The sequence below is a fragment of the Panthera onca genome, chromosome B2 (genome assembly GCF_046562875.1).
Source record: "Panthera onca isolate mPanOnc1 chromosome B2, mPanOnc1 haplotype 2, whole genome shotgun sequence".
Lineage (NCBI taxonomy): Eukaryota > Metazoa > Chordata > Mammalia > Carnivora > Felidae > Panthera > Panthera onca.
This window is the reverse complement of record NC_138343.1, coordinates 30,917,622-30,932,126: the sequence shown is the minus strand read 5'-3', so window position 1 is coordinate 30,932,126 and position 14,505 is coordinate 30,917,622. Positions and strand designations below refer to the sequence as shown.

The 14,505-nt window shown below is 48.9% G+C and overlaps 1 long non-coding RNA gene across 1 annotated transcript; it reads right to left on the bottom strand.

Annotated features, from left to right (window-relative positions):
• Positions 1–571: 571 nt before the first annotated feature.
• Positions 572–9,732, bottom strand: LOC132666328 (uncharacterized). Its single transcript, XR_009604604.3, has 7 exons — positions 7,026–9,732; positions 5,245–5,366; positions 4,251–4,366; positions 3,102–3,305; positions 2,436–2,496; positions 1,329–1,522; positions 572–1,071 (listed from the first exon to the last, which is right to left on the bottom strand). It is a non-coding gene; the product is annotated as an uncharacterized LOC132666328 (long non-coding RNA).
• Between the last annotated feature and the right edge of the window lie 4,773 nt (positions 9,733–14,505).

Genomic DNA, 14,505 nt, shown 5'->3' with positions numbered 1-14,505 from the left:
GGTAATAAATGGGAAGATTTAATATTTTATTGTGGTATTTTTGTACTATGCCCATTAGCCTAATTTAAACATGGCCTGTCTGGGAAAATAAAAGATTTTACAGGTATTTTACTGGTCCAGACATTTCTCTTGTAGTTTGTGGCTCTCGAGTCAAACTTACTTACAAAAGGTGTCCCTATCCCACATAATGAAGATAGTTCATTTTGAGGCTTCACATAATCTATGTTCTTTGGGGGAATGTTCCTTTGTAATAAAAATGTTATTTTCATTAAAAATTTCAAGAATTATTAATCACCGTCATGTTATGTAGCCAGACACAAAAGGCCATGTTGAATGATTCCATGCACACGAAAATCCCCGAAGAGGTAAAGCAACAGAAACAGAGAGACCAGTGGTTCCAGGGATTGGGGTGAGGGAATGAGCAGTGACCGATCAGTAGCACAGGTGTCTCTGTGATGGAAGTGTTCTAGCAGTACCTAGTGGTCATGGTTGTATAACATTGTCAAAGTACTTAATGACACTTCAACATCCAATTTAAAAGGATCAGAGTCAAGCTTTACTTGAAGTCAATTTATACTTTACTTATAAAACAAAATACACTAAGCCATTCCATATCTGAATAAAAAACACAAAAATTTCAAAAAAAAAGCAACGACAGGGGAGGAGAAGCCATCCTTTGGGGCTGCAGCCGAAATGAGCCACTGCTTGGGAGCTGAGGCTGGTTGTTCAGCTGTAGCAAGTGGTTGTTCTAGTCCTTCTGTAACCCCAGTAGCTGTGGTTGTTCTAGTCCTTCCGTAACCCCAGTAGCTGGGGCTGGAGCCTGCTCATGCTCCAGGGCTGCCAAAGGTGCAGGTGGTTCTTCCAGCTCCTGACAGTGAATCAGAGCTATAACTACCACCTGCACTGGCTCTGACACTGCAGGGAAGGTCACTGCTTTTCCTAATTGCTGAGCTCCAGCAGGAGTGATGGCTTCAGCCACCTCAGGCTCTGAAGCTGCAGCAGGCAACACAGTGGGAGCTGGGGCTAGCTCTTGAGTTGGTTCTGGATCCTGCTCCGGAACGGGTGCTGTAGCTTCAAGAAGAGAAAGTATCATCACCATGATTGCCTTTCCATGTCTCTTCCAAATAAAGGAAACCTCTCCCACCAGTCAATGTCTTCTGAGTCCAAGAACCCACCTCCAGGAAGTCTCCCCAGATGGCAGACCATGGGGACAGTTATCTGAGACTACTCACGGCTCCTGATCCAAACACAGCTTAAGGATACTTGTTCTGTGTGGCCTACCCTGTCCCCTCCACATGCTCACATCGCCCACCCTGAGTTCTCCTCACCCTCAACCTCTGGCTCATTGGGCTCCATGTGTCTCAGCTATGAGAGGAAAACAGAGATATGGTGCTCCAGGTGTGAGCCCAGCATGTTAAGCCCCACATATGCCAGCAGCATCTTCAGGCAGGGAAATTCTGCAGGTTGGAAAAAATCCTCAGGGGAGTGGTCCATCCAGGTGCCCAGAATGGAGAAGATGGTCCTGGAGATACAGAAGTGGGCAGAAGAATCAAGACTGATGTCTCAGGGCACCCAGTGGGAACCTGGGCTCCTATGCCTCCAGCTGTCCAGAGGCTGGTCCTACTCCTTGTCCACCTCTGATTTGGCACTCCTGCTAAGATAGTCCTGGTCACTGAGGAGAGTCTGGCAAAAAGCCATTTTGAATGGGAGCCCTTAACCAATGATGGGGCCATCTCTGTCCTTCTTGGAGAAGGACTCTTTGCTCTGTCTCCCTGCCTACTTCCTGCTGGAATTCAACTCCATGTGGGCAGGGAGGGGTGGTGTCTGGTCAGTTCATTGTCCTCACTGCATACACCAGTGCTCCATGAATATCGGAACAAATAGGAAACAAAGGAACCCGTCTCTCAGCAGGGCTTCTCAGGACCCTCCTAATACCTCAAACTTTACCTCCTCCGCCTACATGTTGCTTTATTCACTTCGCATCCATGTGGGTGTCCCCCCACTGACCCTAATCTCCCACAAGGTGGGGGACATCTGGTCCCTGAGCCCTCACTGGGTCTCCGAAGCACTTGCTGAGCACCCACCGTTGAAGTGCCACCAGATTGGTGAGTGTGATGCTCCCCACACCCTTTGTTCTGGGTCCCAGGATGGGGGTGGAGGCAGGACTGGGAGTGGGAAGGGATGGGGTTGGATTCTCTTAGGAGGTGACTCTGTCCTCTGGCCCCCTCTGCTGTCCCACTGTGCCCACACCTCATCTACCGCTCTCTAGAACCCCTTTCTCCTCTTCCAGGAGAAGCACTCAGACCTTTGCCCGCTCAAAGGAATCGCAGATGTGTGGGATGCAGGGTCCAGAGCCCTTCCAACTCACCGCCCCCCCCCCCCCGCTGCCCTCTTGGAGGGGGAAGACCCTCCTGCATTGTCTAAAGCCCACTCACATTTTCTGCTGCTCCAGGGGTCTGTCATCTTCATCCCATTTCAGGAAGGATGCATCCATACCTAGAGGAGGCCAGGAGGGCATCATATCACCTGTCCTGTGTATGCTACCTCTTGTCATACCTAGTGTCGCTGACCCCTGTGTAGAATGGAGCCCTAGAGGGCAGGGTGTTGTCTGCTCTGTGCCTTGGATGACAGTCAGCTCCTAAAAAAGTGCTTGCATCTGGTGGAGCTTCCTGTATGTTTGATGAATGAATGGGCCTCAACTAGCACCATCACAGATATCTGAGTGGGCCTGGGGCCACCTGCTCACCCCCAGGGATCCCTGCTCTGGTCTCAGCCAGGATTCAGACCCCCAGATGGAGCCTCAAATCTCCTTTTCAAATGGGAAAATGGCCCAGCTCAAGACCTGGTGACAGTGACAGATGAGGCAGAAACGTCATCATGGGGAAGAGGACAATAATAACCCAGCACAGCCACAGCCCTGCCAGCAGACCGTTCCACAATGCCAGGTGCACTTTCCCTGCAGGGCCCCACTGGGTCCCTATAATAACTCTGCCCCCATCTGAGGAACAGACTGAGACTTGGGAAGGTTTGGTGACATTCCCAAGACTCAAAGCCTGTAAGTGGCCAAATTCAGTGGGGCTGTGGAGAGGCAGGGTGCTCACCTTGGAATCAACAGATCCAGCACCTTTTCAGTAGTGGAAAAGTTCTGTACATGTCCAGGAACATGGAGACATGGGGGCGGGGGGGCAGCGGTCTCTGCCCAGGAAGACAGGCACAGGATGCTACACTTGCTTATCCAGCAAGCCTGCCTGGATGGTCCACACCACACTGGTCTCATTCTTATTCACGGTTGAGGCATTTTTACCCTGAGGTGGAACAGAGGAGGGACACAGAGTCAGGCAGCACACTGGCCACCAGGAGGGTTAGGGGACGGAATGCAGAACAAATCCCCAAGCCTTCAGTGGCTTGTGGCAAGACTGAAACATAGGACCCACAGTAGGAAAAAGGATTTTGGTGTTAAAACTAGAATTTGAGGTGGACAGTGACTGAACATGTATTTCAGGTCAGATTGTTAGCTGAGTATTGACAGCACCTCCCTGCATCAACAGTATCATCCGTGTGATTTCTGACAACACAGCCCATTCTAGAGATGAGAAGGCAGAGGCATTTCCTGGGGTTAGAGGGATTAGGGTAATAGGTCATGTAGGATGTCCAGTGAGCACTGTAACATGGCAACAAAAGGGAATCATGCCAAAGTCCCACATCAGTGAAGAGCTAAATGGGTGTGGTAACCCATCTCCCTTCTGGAATGTTGTATAGCCCAGAGAGGCCCCTACTCCTGACCTGGAGGGGCCTCAGGGATGTGTTCCTTGGCAACCAAACTGCAGAGCAGCAGACAAAATATCATGAGCCCCATGTCCCTTCTGGCAAAAATCTCCCTACTCATGATGATCATGTGCCAGATTTGGAGAAGGTGTGCAAGGATGGTCAGGCCAACAGGGACACCTGAGAACAGGAGTTAGGAAAATACATACAACAGTGAAAAAATACTCTAGACCAGATGGGATGTGAAATGACTTCAGGTCTCTTTTCTGATATTCCTACAAATAAGTGGACAGTGACTTTGCATCTGGCCATGGCAGGGGCTGGGCCGTGAAGGCAAATTTGAGGAGGATTTGGGGATCCAGATTCATCTGGGAGCAGAAGTCTACAAGGGGGCTCAGGGGAGTAGCAGTGTGGCTTCTGGGCCCTGGGATCTTTTTCCTACATCTGGGCCCTGGGTGTTGGGTCTCCCTGGTACCTGCACTCACCCTGAGCCGCTTCAGTCCTGCATCCTGTTGGTGGTGTGGGGCATATTCCTGTCCTTCACGGAAGTTGAGCAGAGGATCTCATCACTCAACTCCTGCCCCATCTCTGGTGTGCAGTTCTGTAAAGGCAGTGCAGCAGATAGGCAGGAGGCCTCAGAGTCCTGACTGGCTGCCTTTACTGGCCCTCAGACCCATGTGACTCCATTCCAGACACACTACACCACAGTGTGCACAGACTTCCACCAAGGAGGAAAAAGATACATGCACAAGGACCTTGGATTAACCCTTGCACAGGAGAGAAGCACCTCAGGCATCCCTTTTCCACCCTACCCACCATGACATTGGTGTGGACATGATGGGGCCACCAGGTTATCCACTGCCCTCCAACCTTCTCTAGCCCCGGGCAGGACCTCCTCACATGTCCCTCTTTCCCTGAAGCTGAAGAGGAGGGAATGGGGCTGCCCAGGGATGGCTCGAAGAGGTGGCCTGAACTGAACTGGCCTTCCCTAGGCTGCTCTGTGTTACTTTACGGGGCCTTCAGAAAAACAGCCTGAGGCATTGGGAGCGAGGGTTGAGCCAACGTCCACAGCATCTGAAACATCTTCCCCACTGGGGTCTCTGGAAGCCAGAGCTCCAGAAAGAAAGAACAGCAAGAAAACATTTTTTACTATCAAGTGTCTCCAGCCAAGTGAGCCTGGTGTGGGACTATACTAGAATATGGGTGCCTGGTTATGGGGATTCCAAGTTCTCTTGGGGTCTGTTGTCAAGGAAGTAACTTCACTGCCGAGGATCACCTACCCAAGTCCCCTCCAGGGATAACACCTATGCAAATAGAGCCCTGGGCTGCTGGCTTCTCACCCCCTTTCTCCATGAAATGTCTCATCTGTACACAGTTACACCAATACACTACTCTCTACAGTCCCCTGGGAAGGTCTGGGTGCATCCGGGTCCCACCTTTGAGACACATCTAGGTTCAGACACAAGTCTTCATTCTTACCTGATTTTGACCCTGGATAAGCCATTGTGCCTCTCGGGGATGGTCTGTGTCCTTCCTGTGCAATGGAGATTATTCTAGCATGTACTTCCTCGGGATGTCCTCAGGCATATTTGGGATGATACCTATGAAATCGGAGTAGTGTCACACATAGGAAATGCTTCCAACCGTATTTTCGTCGTCTCTTCACCACCTCTGAACCTGCAGCTCCTCAGATCCCCCTGCACCGTCCTTACTGGTGTGTGTGTGTGTGTGTGTGTGTGTGTGTGTGTGTACCAGTGTTCACATTCTAGAGGCCCAGAAGATGGGAAGGATGGGCAAAAGCTTCCCAAGATCTTAGGCTAATTTCCAAAGCAAACCAGACAGAATGGATTTGAGCCTTGGCCTAGAAGGTCAGAACCCACCCTTACCTCTAGACTCTGCCATTCTCTCCCTCTCCACTGGGTGCAATGTGGACAGGGGTGCACTCAGTGGGTTGCCCTGACCTGGGGTCCTCCTCAGACAAGAATGTGCTGGAATGCCTCCTGTCACCCTCCTGTTCACCCTCACCCCCACACCATCTCCATGTCTGCACAGGTACAATAACACAACCTTTTCCAGAGCCCCCTCAGAAAGCCTGGGTGCAGCCAGGACCCCAACTTTAAGGACATGGAGCTAGATTCATGCTTGGTTCTGCCTTTTGACCTGTCCCTGTGATTCTGGAAAAGGCACTGACCCTGTCAGAGTCCTCATCTTTTCCCCTCAGTGGCTCCTTGAGATCCCCACCTCCTGTATACATGTCCTTGTGTAACTCCCTTCTCTGGAGTGTGGCCTAGACTTAGTGATTCACTTCTATTCTACAGAAGATGGCAACAGGACCCAAAGCCCCTTCCAAGTTTTGGTTATAAAATCTCAGTGCCGAGCCACGTGCTCACTCTGACCTGTGTTCTCTCTCAGATCCTCACACTGGGGAACAGGCCTCTATGTTGAGTCATGACACAGACACATGCATGTGGTCTAGCACTGAGAGACAACAACAGAAGAGAAGAACTCAGGCCTTTGATGTGGACTGAACCCTGCTAACACCCCTAAGTGAGCTCAGGTTCTGAGTGAAGCAAGTCCTGCCTCGGTGCTGACAACAGCCCCAAACTCCTGTGAGACTCTGGTAGGAGCCCCCAGCTGAGTGCTGCTGGATTCCTGGTTCCCTGGGACTGTGAGACAGTAAGTGTTTGTGGGTCAAGCTACTAAGTGTGGGGAAATACGGTCATACAGCACTAGTAGCAGAGTGCTGAAAATGTCATCCTGCCCCAGGCCCTGGCCCTCCTCCTTCTCCCTCTCTGCTCTCCTCCCCAACTCTCTCTAGCCTTCCTATCCTCCTTTCTAACCTCCACTCTGACAACACCAACTTCTGCCTCCCAGCAGGCACTCCTGTGCCCTTTGCCAGACTGCATATGCTCAGATTTGTGCAGGACTGACTCCTTCCTGTCCTGCTGAAGAAAATATTAATGTCAGCTCAGCACAACCTCATTGGACCCTCACCTGGTGGAAAAAAAAAAAAAAAGAAAGAAAGAAAAGAAAAAGAAAAAAAAGGAAAGAAATAAAGCTGAATCTCAAGAGTAGTCAACAAATAATAAAAATACTATAATTAATAGAGAAATCAAGAAACATGATCTAGATATTATTAAAGCCAACAGAAGAGAAAATGGCATAACTAAAAATAATTAAAACAAAAAGCAGAAAGGGGGAATGAAGCCGCAAAGAGCAGAATGGTGAAGTACAACGGCAAGGTTTCAACATAAGTATACCTGGTTTGTGGCTTCCAGGTGCTGACTGAGAACTAGTTGCATTGAAGGCAAAACAGCTGGCAATATGGTGGGCAGGTCAGATGAGGCTAAGCACTGAGCAGGTCATATTGCCTGGAGACCTGTCACTCACCACCAGGCAGCCTCCACACTGAACAGCCCTTTAGCATCTTGGGCATGGGTCTCTGAGAATGCCAGGAACTTCTCCCTACTGAGGGACCTCCACTGCACATGGGGCTTTGGGAGCCACTCCAAGGCTGTGCACTGAAACCCTGTCCCTCTCTGGCCCGGTGACGTGTACTTTGGGGACAGAGCCCATGCCTGCAAGAGAGAAGGTGGAGAGCACAGAGAGGCCTTCCAGAACCCGAGGATGCCATCAGAGTCTTCCTGTGCATAACTCCAGGGGCAGCATGCATTCTGGGGGCTCCCTGGGGAGCAAAGCAGTGGCCCTGCCATAGGGAACAGAAGGAAGGAGCATGGGGTCCTGCATTGGGCACAGAGGGCAGGGCTCTTCTCTCCAACCATGAGAGTGGCAAGTCCATTACCCCTAGTGACAGAAAGAGGAATTTGGTCCCAGGTCACATCCTTCTCTGCTCTTCTCACCTCACACACGCTCCGGGGCATCTGCTTCCACCATCGAAAACCCTACCTACTTCCTTCCTGAGCTATCTCCCTAATATCCACGTCCCTGGGGGTTAGCTCTGCCAGAATTCCTCACAGATGTTTCAAACTCAAATCCTGAACTAATTCATATTTGGCCCCATCTGTGATAGTCTGACGATGAACATATCCCTAATCCTTCAGCCTCCTTTACATCTAAGCTTCTGCCACATATTTTTAGTGCCTTCACACTCTGCCTCTGGGTTCCATCATGTACCTTGACTCAGCCACTGAGAGTTCAGGGAATGTGACTCTAGCAGAGGCTAGAAACTGCTTGTGCCTTTGCCTTGGCCTCTGACACAGGAAGGACATGCTCAGTCTAGCAAAGCCTTTCCAGCTAAAACTCTCCTAGATCAATCAGCCAACAGCCAGCTGAACAACACCCATGGGAGCAAACACAACCAAAGTCCACTGTAAGGACAAAAAAAAAGGTAAGAAGTTTATTGTCCCTGTTGAAAGTAGAGGAAGAAATCCCTTCCTATCCTTTTACTTACAGCATTTACTTTAGGAAATTTGTGATTTTAGAGGCTTTCTCCCCTCTTTGAAATGTATGTAAGTCCTTTGTGAAAACTAGATAGGTCTTTTGCCAGCTTCGAGGTCCAAGAATGTCTTTCTTAAGAACCAGGGAGCCCTCTCTCTGAACTGTTAACATCAAGAAGGACAGCACCCCTCTGTCCCCATTCCTGTGACCCAAATCTCAGTGGGTACCATGATTCCAGTGTAACACTATCTCCTGTCATTAAGATAGGAAACTTGGGGGGGGGGGGGGGTTCTGGATGAAGCCAAGAGTTGGTCACCCCAATTACCAAGCAAACTTGGAATGAACTGTGACAAATATTGCTGTCACATCCACTTACTTGAGGGTTAATACCTGTTTATCCAGAGAACATGTGTGTAATGAGTTGTGTCTGCATGGCTATGTAAAAGGGTGAGATTTCTTCTGTCTTTGCAATCCCTTAGTAGATTCTCTGTGATGCACAACACAATCTGGTTAATGCTAATGCAATGATAAAAATGTTTTTTTTCCCTACTATCTTTCTGAAAAGGATTTCCAGGTTGAGAGATTTTGTGTTTAATCATATTTCCCCTACATGACCGAAGATGTATGAGTAAGCCCAGTTAAGATTAGCCAAACACAGGGGCACCGCGGTGGCTCAGTCGGTTGTGCGTCTGACTTCAGCTCAGGTCATGGTCTTGCAGTTCGTGAGTTCAAGCCCCGCGTTGGGCTCTGTGCTAACAAACAGCTCAGAGCCTGGAGGCTGCTTCAGATTCTGTATCTCTCTCTCTCCCCTTCCCCCTCCACTGTTCATGCTCTGTCTCTCTCTGTCTCTCAAAAATAAATAAATGTTAAAAAAAAATAAAAACAAAAAAAGATCAACCAAACACAGCCCAGATGAGGTGAACTGCTTTAATGCACAGATTAATTAAATGGTTGTTGCTATATGCCCCTGAGCTTTCTGCGTCAGCTTTCTGAGACACCACAGCATTGTTGTCACAATAGGCAACTAACACATAGTTATCAATATTTCTACTGCTAAACAACAAACTGCCAAAGAGAAACCTTGGGAGTCTCTGCAGTCCCCTCTTCCCCCTCCAAACTCCTGTCTCCAAAGCTACTCATTCAGTTGGGTCTACTTTCCCAACTTCTCTGACGCTGGAAACCCCTCTTCTATCTCATTGCCCCTACGTGAATTCAGACACCTCCCTACCCCGTAACTACATGTTTGTTCCAAGTTTTCTCACTTTGCATATACCCTCCCTTGGAGCAGTCAAAGCAAAACTCCTACCCAAAACACCTCCTTCCACTGTTCTGTTGAAAATTTCCTCAGCTCTGCATCCAAACTCCATGAGACAGAACACAAAGCCTTGGGAGGTCTGTCATTGGCCTCTCAAACCGTCTTCTTTAATATTTAGTTACAACTAGCAGTTGGGAGATCACCAGACCTTTCCTACAGCCAGGGCCTCCACCAATAACCGTCTGTCCCGATGGAGACACAGCAGGGCTCCCGGAGGCTCTCGCCCACCCAAGGGAGTTGCAGGAAGGGGGATGGGGACACACTTACCTGCAGACCCCCAGCAGGCAGCTGGAAGGGGAGAAGCAGGGAGGTGAGACAGGAGAGCAAATAGCCCCTGCAGGAATCTTCCATTTCCTCAGGGCTGGGGAGACACAGGGCAGGAGGCAGGAGAACACCTACAGAGATGAGGAGGGCCAGCCCACAGTTCTGGGCCTCAGAACAGACAGAAGGGCTCAGGGCTGATAATAATCCCCAGAACAAGAAGATTTTTTGTTACTAGTCATTATGCTGATGGGGCTGGGGGCCCCCACAACCCTGGTACGGAGAAAGTCCTCCCAGTCCCTTGGAAATCTTTCGCAGACTGCTCTGCCTATAGAACCAGAACCCTCCTGCCTTAGCACAGGGCCTCCCCCAAGTCTGTATGAGTCACAGACCACCAGAGATGCCCAGGGACACAGGCCCAAACTCAGGCCCCTGCCCATGAAGGACCCGCCAGATCCTGTGTGCTGTTCTTCTGCTGCCCCCTAATAATGACCATGGAACCACTGAGAAGCATGAGAGTCAGACGACATCCTCCTCAAGGACATTGTGGTTCCCACCACACGCATGCTGTCTTGAGGCCCTTTGCTTATTGAGTTCACCCAAATTTCAGCTCCCACCTCCCCCAGCTGTTGCTACTCAGGACTAAGGACCTGGACTTACTCCCAACAGAGGGCTCCATCAATTCCCCATGAAAAGTTGATCCTCATCCTCTACATCCCTGAGGAGTTTCTGCCTCAGGACAAAGGAATCCAGGAGGGGGCTGCCTAAGTAGCTTAGTCGTTTAAACATCTGACCCTTAATTCCAGCTCAGGTCTTGATCTCAAGTCATGAGTTCAAGCCCCACGTTGGCACGGCGCGTGAAGCCTACTTAAAAAAAAATAATAAGAGGATCCCAGGAGAGAGAGAGCACAGAAATGATAAATGTGTCCTGGTCAGACAAAAAAGGTTTCAAACCACCTACTGCTGGGTGGAGTGGGGGTCCGGCAGCAAATAGTACTGAGAAGAACAGATTCTGGAGGTGACTGCTGACTTCTCCAGATTCAGCCACTCTCTAGGCAACCACCTTAGGCTAGTTTCTTGACCTGTTCTGCCTCAGTTTCCTCAATGTCAAGTGGGGATAGTAATGGGATCTCACCCCAACATGCAAGGATGTAGTGCTACACAAACGTCAATAAATGAATGAAGTGCAGGCATCACTGTATTTCTCCTGGGTCTTCTCAGATTCTCATTATTACCCAGCACCACCACCCTCACCACAAGCTCAGCCACTTCCTCAAAGCCAGCTGCTCCCACCTTTCCTTTTATTGGCCAAAAGCATCTTCAGAACCAACTTACCTGCTTAGAAAGCTGAGACTTCTGGAATGTCTCTAACTCAGTAGTGTGAGATCTCAGCAGACCCCAAATCTGCTCTCAGAGATTGCACTTGCAGTTAGCTGCTCTGAGCCCCAAACCCTGCTTCCAATTCCAACGTTGGGTGCCATAGGGTCTTCTTGCCTGAGAGGCAGGTGGTTTCCAGATGAGTGGGAAGCAGAACCTGAACAGGTTAGAGGGGTCTGAGCCAAAACAGGGTCCGGGGCCTCCACTAAGCACTCCCAGACAGGAGAACCCACCCTTCTCTGACTCCTGCACCATTTGAAAGTGAAAGCTTACAAAAAACAATCCCAGCAGACTCTGCCCTATCTTCTGGATATGCACCCCCATTATCAGGAATGAAACAGCATGACCAGAACCAGAAATACAGGACAAACCCACCCTGCATGGGGACAGAGGCCCAGATTCAGCAATTCTTTGTTGAAGCACTGCTACTCTCCACTTTGGCTAACTTCTAGACCAAAAGCAGGGAGTGTGTGTGGCAGAGCCAAGATTAATACCTATCCCTGTGCATGGGGCTCTCTGTACTGGCTCTTCATTACCCAGCTGATTACATGTCTATTTGTGAATCACATGTGGCCAGAGCCATTAAGGAGTCCCAGTGTAGTTGCTATGTGTTTTTTTTCACCAGGAGACCACCAAGGTGCTCTCCACAACTTGGCAGCAGAGAGGTTAAGACTGAGCAACAGGAGCTTCCAGAATCAACTCCAGGACCCTGGCTCTGACCAAATGAATGGACATTGACCTATCGCTTGTTAGTATTTTGTTCTCACACATGGCTATGATATAATTCAGCCCTCTCCCTGCCAGACCACAGTGTGCACAAAGAAAGGCAGATTCTATGGTCTCCGAAAGAAAACCAGGGAGCTTCCTCACCAGCCCCTTCCTGGGGCTTCCTCACCAGCCCCTCCCTACCTGCAGGTTCCCATCTCGGTAAAGGATAACTGGGTGAACCCAGTTATCTCTGCCAGAAACTGGAGGGACATTCCACTACACACTCCATTTTCCCACCCAGTCTACCTCCAATGTACCAGAATGTTCAAGACTTTTCTCAAATCCGTATCCATGGCCATTACCTGGCTCCTGACTACCCTCATCCCCCGCTGGCCCAAGAAGGGTGTTCCTGCTTTCCCATGAGTGTCCCCTGCTCACCTCCAGCCTGACCTCCTCAAGTTCATTTTCCTTCCAAGGTCATGATCCTTTCAAATCAGCTTGTGTCAGATCTGCCTCATCTGTTCAAGGAATCCCCCTATCAACCTCTTGTCTGTGACCCCCAATCCCAGGCTTCCTCTCTGACCTCTTTCCACACTCTCCCAGTTGCTCCCTCACTGGCTTGGGTGACTCCTTCCAGTTCATGGAGCTTTGCCATCCTCAGGCCTTCTCACAAGCCACTGGTTGATCCTGCTTGCTCTCTTGTCCCCCAAACCCCTCAACATTCCAGTCTCACCTAAAGTGACCTTCCTCAGAGGGGCCCTCGCCAACCTATTCATCCCCATACATGCCCCATACACACGCTTATTGGAGTTTAATGACACCCTGCTTTTCACAATAGCCCTGACAAGCATTCTTCTGGGGCATGTCTGTGACATTCACAAAGAGAGGCACTGTGTGCCCTGCTCAAGTGTCCAGCACATAGTAAATACTCAATAAACTTTGTTGAGCTCATTTGCGGAAGACTCACTGCAGCAGCCCATTGGCTACTCAGCCTTATCTAAATTGGGCAAACATTTCAGGCCATTGAGAAACATGAAGAGTGTTAAAATTCTGACCTAAACAAGTTAGCCCCTTGGTGGATACAACAACTCCACCATCTTTCCCACTTTTCTTCTTACCCCAAACATAAGTTAGTTCATCACTGAAATGTCCCCAGGATAGAATCGTCAGATTCAACAACCAAACACCTTTGTTTGCTCACTTAAGCCTGCCCAGTTCTCAGGTGTTCACATGTTAAGTGATTGGTGTTAAGACAATAGCTTGGCCTAGAGCCTCCCTGGTCACACTTCTGCCATGTTGTTGTCATTACTGTCTTCATTCTGCATGTGAGGAAACCAAATCTGTCTGAGTTTGACAACCACATACTTGGCAAAGACTCTCATCCTGTGTTCACTCTTGATTGTTCTGAATGATCTGCTATATTTGTTTTCATGAAACAAGGAGTGCCTGATCCACTGATACATGAGAGTGATTGGCTTCTGCTCAGAGGTCTGGTCTGAGATACTTAAACTCTAAGCAAACCTAGGACATCTGGAGAGACATGAAACATCTGATTTTTTTATCCCCAAACGTCCATTTCTTCCAATATCCACTTAGACTTGTGAATGTTGGCAAAATGCAACTTAATGCAAAGTAAACTAATGAGATAAGGACCTATATTAGCCTCCAGATCCATCCACCATGGCCCCCACCAATCCCTGCCCTCAGGTCTCCTTGAGGAGACTCCTCAAGACCTAAGAGACATTAGGGGAGTTTGATGAAAAGACTGAGGGAAGGAAAACAAATTTGCACTCGTACTAAGTGCCAGGAATGGGGCTACACAAGTTGTATTTATGACACTTCATTTTCACACATGCACACAGAGATGAAGGAAGACATGAGCCCTGCCATCTATTAACCTTTAATCCAGGAACTTCCTAGAGGAGGGAAGGCTGGACCTGCAAGGACACTCCCCACACCCTCCTCCCAGTCCTCAAGCCCAGCCCAGCCCCCAGCTCTACACAGTTCTAGGTGAAAAAGGAGCAGGAAGAGGACCTTGGACTCAGCAATGGCTCAGAATGACATGGCCAGAAAGCTTATCTCCTCTGAATTCCAGTCCTTGGATCCCATGTTGGGAGGGAGAAACACGAAGGAATGACAAAGCACAGGGAAGATGTTCCCTAAGGATCCTGGAAGGACACCTGGAGGTACTGCAGGAAGGACACCAAACAGCAAACTTCCCTGCTCTCCCCCAGCTCATCAGGCTCATGTCTCAGCTGCTTTATCAGCAACTACTGCTCACTGGCCATTAATGATTTTTCTTGCTCAGAATATAAATTATTCTGATGCTAATGGGGTTAATATTATACTTTCTTCTTTAGCAGCCATATAATATCTCTTATCTTTCTTCATGTGTGTTTCAAACAGTTTCAGAGAAATACCTAAGCCATGAAAGAAGGGCTAAGGTAAAATGAATTGTGTTTTTATAATGTGCCAGTTGGTGGAAACGATTAAACACGCTTTTTAAAAACCCGTAATAAAGGAAAGCTTAACTTATGTTATTTTCAATTTTTATTATTTTTTTTATTTGAGTATAGTAGACACACTATGTTACATGAGTTTCAGATGTACAACCTAGTGACTCAACAAGTTTAAACATTATGCTAGTTGTGCTCTGTGTTTACAGGTCTGATTCTGCTTTT